The sequence below is a fragment of the Populus nigra genome, chromosome 2 (assembly GCF_951802175.1).
Source record: "Populus nigra chromosome 2, ddPopNigr1.1, whole genome shotgun sequence".
Lineage (NCBI taxonomy): Eukaryota > Viridiplantae > Streptophyta > Magnoliopsida > Malpighiales > Salicaceae > Populus > Populus nigra.
In genome coordinates this window covers 19,643,115-19,650,614 of record NC_084853.1, presented here as the reverse complement: position 1 = coordinate 19,650,614, position 7,500 = coordinate 19,643,115, and positions in this window count along the sequence as shown.

Genomic DNA, 7,500 nt, shown 5'->3' with positions numbered 1-7,500 from the left:
CATCCCCCCATCCTCGGCCAGCCAAAAACGCTCCAATTAATGGCCGGGTGAGATGACCCGGAGGCCCGCGACGCGTCATTCAAATCACTGCCCTATCGGCTACAACTGCTGATGGGTGGGATTAGAGGCCTGCTGTCACAGTGTCAAATGTGCACGAGGTGCACGCTTTGGCTGGCTGGCCAAAACAAGGCCTGAGGGTGCTGGCAGCCATGCCATCAGTGCGAGAAATCGGCGGCGCAGATTTATGCGGCTGTAGGTTCGTCAAGGGAAAATCGGCAGCGAAGATTGTTGACGAACATGGGCTGGACGAGGGACTGTCCAAGCCTCGTCAGGAGGTAGGCTGACGAGAATTGGGGCTATCGCAGAATTCGGCAGCGTAGGCAGGAGCAGCCTGCACGCAGATGCGAATTCGGCAGCGCAGAGATTGGCAGCCTGCACGCATATGCGAATTCGGCAGCGTAGGCAGGGGCAGCCTGCACGCAGATGCGGATTCGGCAGCGCGCAGCAACTTGTGCAAGTCAGGGGCTCGACTTGGCACGATTGGAAACTTGGGCGAGGGACTGTCCAAGGCATGGGAAAAGAGCTCTAGGCGCTGGGACGCGCCAACGAAGGCACACTGCCTAGAATTCGGCAGCGATGGATTGCGGCAGCCTTGCATAGGCAGAAATGAATTCGGCAGGCAGCATGCAATGGTCTATGCGAGTCTTTGAGCTTGTGACTTGGCATGGACGTGGGACTTAGGTGATGGACCTTCTAAGTCAGCAGCTGACGCAGCAGAAACTGGCAGCTGGGGCTGGCAAGCAGACAGCCCGAAAATGGGGAAAGTGGCAGCTTCATGGGAGGCAGAACATGGGAGCATAACTTGGGTGCTGGCCGGGCCACTATGTCCTGAAAACATGGGATAATGGGTGTGAGGTAGTGCTCCACCATGTCCTGAAAACATGGGAGCGTGGGGGAGAGGTAGTGCTCCACTAGTTCCCGAAAATGGGGGATAATGGGGAGGAGCCTTTGCAGCTCCTTTGCTTGTCTATAAATACAAGATGCAGCTCTTGTGTGTGGGGGAGCATTCGGGTGAGGGTGTTCCCAAATGTAGAGAGCATTCGGGTGAGAGTGTTCCAAATGTAAAGAGCATTCGGGTGGGAATGTTCAAAATGTAAGGGCGTTCGGGTGGGGATGTCCAGCATGTAGGGGCATGCAAGAACACTAGTTAGAGGTAGCTTGTGTAGCATGTAATCTTTGTGCATAGCACACATACGGATTTGTGTATAGTTTCCTTTGTGTATGAGATTAATAAAGGTTGGGAAAGAGTTCCTGTAAAGCTTGTTGTGCACTATGATTCCTATTCTTGCTTGTGTATTCCGCTTGCTTAGTTACTAGGCAAACACGAGTGGGAGTGGCGAGGGAAGGCTGAGTCTAGTGAGGGACTAGGCTGCCGCACGGGTTGGATTTCGTTGCGAAAAATCACCCCCGTGACAAGTGGTATCAGAGCGCTGTTGCTGTCTTTGCAGGATGACGAGAATGATTCTGCGGCCAAATCAACGGAGTGATTTGGGAGGACTACTGCTTCTGCCAAGGGATAGGCAGATTCCAGCGCAATGATCAGCGACGAGAATGCTGATGTTTCTCTGGACAAATCGAAGGCACTGATTTGAGGGAAACATTGCTGCTGCCGATGGGACCGGCAGAAACTTTGGAGGAGAGCGCAGCTTGCGTTCATGACGAAACGATGGACTGTTTCGTAGCACAGACGATGGGCTGTTCTGTGAGGGCAGATCGAAGGGCTGATTTGTTCCGAACCATTTGAGGTAAACTTTCTAGCATTTTGGGCAGTGTTGGTGTTCAAAAGGGCTGCGGAGTTTTGGGGGTTTAACTCCATGGGCGACGCAAAGTGATGATGAAGGGATCAGCGCAAAATGGGTGCTGATTCGGCCATTGAAACTGTCAGATGGACTGGCAGGCTTGAGAGCAGGGTCCAGCGGAGGGGCTGCTGGGCGCTTCTGTATTTTCGTCAAAGCCTTGAGGGAAGGATGGGGCGAGACAGAAGAAGAAGCAAGTAAACGTGGAGAGCCTAAACTTGTTGCTGCTGATGATGGACCGTCAGACGAGAAGGCAAATCGGTAAGGGTTCGAAACTGAAATTTGCATTGTTGTTCTCTTGCGATGGAAATTACTTTGTATGAGATTGTTGCCCAAGGAGGGGAAACCTTGAAGTTGTCATTGTGGAAGATGGCGTTTGAGATTAGGCATACGTAAACCTTATACGTTTGCTAGATGACCGAGATGGAATTCAGTCATCATGAGCCAGCATATATCGGAGTGGATGCGGTCTGGCCTTGCTTGCTGCCTTGGTGGCAGAACGTAGGGATTGTTGTGCATCTCAAGGAAGGAATGTTCAGGGAGATGAATGTTCAGGGAGGTGGAAGCAAAATCCAGAGACCAAGTTGAGGGCAGACGAATCTACGAAGATTTGTTGTGCTTACTGCCTTTGGGGAGGCAGAATTGATGTCTTCGGTGGAGACCTTGATGATGGATAGTTCAGGGTGAAGAAGACAGTGGCTGAGATAGACTTTAGTCACGCTGGGACCAGGATTGGAGGCATAACAGAGGAGGCAGTACCGTGGGGGTGTGTCTCAAAGAGTCTGCGCGATGTCGAGGGACAGACTGGGTGACAGATTCGGCAGCCGATTCAGTGGGCTTGGTGTGGAAGCCAAAATCGTCGACGAAGATGATTTTGGGTACTGTCTTGAAATCAGTACGAGTGGCTATTTTGGGCATTGCGATGGATTGCAGTGATGGAAGCAAAATGCCAATGACCTTTGTTGGGACAAAGGGTTGCGAGTTTTCGGTGGACGAAACATACAGCGAAGGTTGAAAACAGTTGGGGCTGTTTTGCGTCAGCGAAATCTTGTGTGATTGACGAAGTTTCTAAGGCATGACAGTAGCGCATGGGGGAACCAGGTCAGACGAAATTTGATGCTGGGATGCTATGTGTTTGTGCTATGGCAGGTTACAAATGGACTTGGAGGGACTTGCTGAAAGACTTCGACATGAGATGGAGTTGATCATCGAAACTGAGTTGGTGCTGGGCGTAACAGCACTGTCGCATTCTTATTTCTTGCAGGTGGAGAACCTAAGAGGGCTGATGACAAAGGGGAGTCAGAAGCCAAGGGCAAGAAAATGTTTCGGAATCATGTTTGGGCTGTTTTATTTGCGAGGGGAAGCACTTCGCAAGGGACTGCCTGTTGAGAGCACAGCCTAGTGCTACTTCCGTGGGGAAGGATGGAGAAGAAACGGCATACGTAAATCCTATACGTGTGCTCAACACTAAGGAAAGAGTTAGTGTGAAGGGGGCCAGCTGAGTTGATGAAGACTTAGGAGCGGCCAAACTGCCTTGTGCGAGGCAGACTTGGGGGAGTTTCAAAACTTTGACGATGGACAGATCATGGTTTAACTCCAGGCGTGAGGATGCGCCAACGAAAAACACACTGCATTGAGTTCAGCAGCGATGAACAAGCAGCAGCCTTGCAGGGGCAGAGGCGAATTCGGCAGGATGTGTTGATTGCTGAAGAGCAGACAAGTAAGCAATATTGGTATACTTGCAGTTTTGGGGCACGCAGAATGGTTGAAGAACTAGATGTTCGTATGGGAGCTCATATGGGTTCTTCAAAGTGATTTTGTGTGGATGTATTTTGTGAAGGAAGGGACGGATTCCTTGGGTGCTAGGCGGCATGGCATCTAAACTTTGCGAAAACATACTTGCGAGTATGATGTGTTTGACATTTGTGGAAAACTAACGAGCCAAAACAGAATGTGTCACAGCTTGGTTTTGAAACAGGTTGACAAAGATTCGGTGGACTGAATTTGTTGTTGAATGTGGGAAAACCGAAGAGGTTTCATGCGGAGAAACATGAAGTGTGACGAGGAACAGATGCGGTGCAAAGGGTACTTCAAATCTGTCCGACGAGGGCGTCGGGTTCTTTTGGTAGGGGTGGTTTGTCACAGTGTCAAATGTGCACGAGGTGCACGCTTTGGCTGGCTGGCCAAAACAAGGCCTGAGGGTGCTGGCAGCCATGCCATCAGTGCGAGAAATCGGCGGCGCAGATTTATGCGGCTGTAGGTTCGTCAAGGGAAAATCGGCAGCGAAGATTGTTGACGAACATGGGCTGGACGAGGGACTGTCCAAGCCTCGTCAGGAGGTAGGCTGACGAGAATTGGGGCTATCGCAGAATTCGGCAGCGTAGGCAGGAGCAGCCTGCACGCAGATGCGAATTCGGCAGCGCAGAGATTGGCAGCCTGCACGCATATGCGAATTCGGCAGCGTAGGCAGGGGCAGCCTGCACGCAGATGCGGATTCGGCAGCGCGCAGCAACTTGTGCAAGTCAGGGGCTCGACTTGGCACGATTGGAAACTTGGGCGAGGGACTGTCCAAGGCATGGGAAAAGAGCTCTAGGCGCTGGGACGCGCCAACGAAGGCACACTGCCTAGAATTCGGCAGCGATGGATTGCGGCAGCCTTGCATAGGCAGAAATGAATTCGGCAGGCAGCATGCAATGGTCTATGCGAGTCTTTGAGCTTGTGACTTGGCATGGACGTGGGACTTAGGTGATGGACCTTCTAAGTCAGCAGCTGACGCAGCAGAAACTGGCAGCTGGGGCTGGCAAGCAGACAGCCCGAAAATGGGGAAAGTGGCAGCTTCATGGGAGGCAGAACATGGGAGCATAACTTGGGTGCTGGCCGGGCCACTATGTCCTGAAAACATGGGATAATGGGTGTGAGGTAGTGCTCCACCATGTCCTGAAAACATGGGAGCGTGGGGGAGAGGTAGTGCTCCACTAGTTCCCGAAAATGGGGGATAATGGGGAGGAGCCTTTGCAGCTCCTTTGCTTGTCTATAAATACAAGATGCAGCTCTTGTGTGTGGGGGAGCATTCGGGTGAGGGTGTTCCCAAATGTAGAGAGCATTCGGGTGAGAGTGTTCCAAATGTAAAGAGCATTCGGGTGGGAATGTTCAAAATGTAAGGGCGTTCGGGTGGGGATGTCCAGCATGTAGGGGCATGCAAGAACACTAGTTAGAGGTAGCTTGTGTAGCATGTAATCTTTGTGCATAGCACACATACGGATTTGTGTATAGTTTCCTTTGTGTATGAGATTAATAAAGGTTGGGAAAGAGTTCCTGTAAAGCTTGTTGTGCACTATGATTCCTATTCTTGCTTGTGTATTCCGCTTGCTTAGTTACTAGGCAAACACGAGTGGGAGTGGCGAGGGAAGGCTGAGTCTAGTGAGGGACTAGGCTGCCGCACGGGTTGGATTTCGTTGCGAAAAATCACCCCCGTGACACCTGCCATGGTGGTGAGGGGCGGCGAGGACCGTGAAAGCTAGAGTTTTTCAGAGGCTGCCGGGAAAAAGGCCCCTCGGGTGGCGGGGTGCGAGGACCAGGCGCGTCATTCAATTCTCTTCCCTATCAACTTGGCTCCCGTTGGCGGGATTGGAGGCCTACTGTTTGTTACAGGGCTAAAATCGTCAGGGGAAGAGCTGACGAAACAATGCTGGTTTGGATGCAGGGGGTAGTGTTGGAATCGGCAGCGCGGACAAAATCGGCAAAGTCGACAAAAAAGACTGTTGGTCTGGACATCGGGGCAGCGGCAGCCATGCCGACAGGGGGGGAAATCGGCAGCGCAGATTTGTGCAGCTGCAGGTTCGTCGGGGAAATCGGCAGCGCAGATTTTTCGATGAACATGGGCTGGAAGATGGACTGTCCAGGCCAGGCAGGGAAATTCGTCAAGGGGACACGCTGACGAAACAGCGCTGGTTCAGGCACGGCGGGCAGTGTTGGAATCGGCAGCGCCGACGAAATCGGCAAAGTCGGCAGAATCGGCAGCGGGTGCTGGCGATGAGTCTGGACGATTTATAGTCCAGGGCTTGATGGAAAAGACTGTTGGTCCAGACAATGGGGCAGTGGCAGCGCGGATTTGTGCAGCTGCAGGTTCGTCGGGGAAAATCGGCAGCGCAGATTTTTCGACGAACAGGGGCTGGGCGCTGGACTGGCCGGGCCAGGCAGGAAAATTCGTCAGGGGGGCACGCTGACGAAAACAGGGGCTGCGGAGTGGAAAATCGGCAGCGCAGATTTTTCGACGAACAGGGGCTGGACCGGCCGGGCCAGGCAGGAAAATTCGTCAGGGGGGCACGCTGACGAAAAGAGGGGCTGCCGCGTGGAAAATCGGCAGCGCAGATTTTTCGACGAACAGGGGCTGGACGCTGGACTGGGCCAGGCAGGAAAATTCGTCAGGGGGCACGCTGACGAAAAGAGGGGCTGCCGCGTGGAAAATCGGCAGCGCAGATTTTTCGACGAACATTCGTCAGGGGGGCACGCTGACGAAAAGAGGGGCTGCCGCGTGGAAAATCGGCAGCGCAGATTTTTCGACGAACATTCGTCAGGGGGGCACGCTGAGGAAAACAGGGGCTGCCGCGTGGAAAATCGGCAGCGCAGATTTTTCGACGAACAGGGGCTGGATGCTGGACCGGCCGGGCCAGGCAGGAAAATTCGTCAGGGGGGCACGCTGACGAAAAGAGGGGCTGCCGCGTGGAAAATCGGCAGCGCAGATTTTTCGACGAACAGGGGCTGGACTGGCCGGGCCAGGCAGGAAAATTCGTCAGGGGGGCACGCTGACGAAAAGAGGGGCTGCCGCGTGGAAAATCGGCAGCGCAGATTTTTCGACGAACAGGGGCTGGACGCTGGACTGGGCCAGGCAGGAAAATTCGTCAGGGGGGCACGCTGACGAAAACAGGGGCTGCCGCGTGGAATGGCAGCCTACACGCAGATGCGAATTCGGCAGCGCACGATGGCTTGAGCAGGTCATGGGTTCGACTTGGCGCGATCTGAAACCTGGACGAGGGACTGTCGACGCTGGACGAGCCAGCGCGGTGGCCTGTCGTGCCCCGTTCAGGGGGGGCCTGCCGCGGAGACAGCCCTCGCGGGCTCGACAGCGCAGGCCAGCGTCCCCGACGTCGCTGGCCGCGGCAGGCGAGCTGCCGGGGTTCCCGCATTCCTACAAGAAAACATCGTGCTTTCCACATGAAACCAATCCAGTAAAATCAGCCATATTTTTATGAGGCTGCCCACTGAATTTGGGGTCATTCCGGGCCGGTTCCTAGTTTTGCGGATTTACTCGATTTCTAATGGTAGGAAAATTAAAACAAATACTTCCCGACCTCGAAAAATTCTGGGAAAATTAATGAAGGTGGATTGGATTTTTGCCAACCTCTGTGCAAAATTTCAGCTCAAAATACCAAGAAATGAATTTTTTAGAGGGGGGGTGACAGCTGGGACCTAGTAGTGTCTCCCCCTGCCAGAGCTGCAATGACACTTATTGCTCTTTAGGGAGCCACCAGGCCGGCGCCCCTCAAAGACCACACGCGCGCGCGCGCCCGCCCGCGCTGGGCGCTGGGGCGCTGGGGCCTGAGGGCCTGGGGCCCTTGGGGGCCCTTGGGCGCGCGCGCGCGGC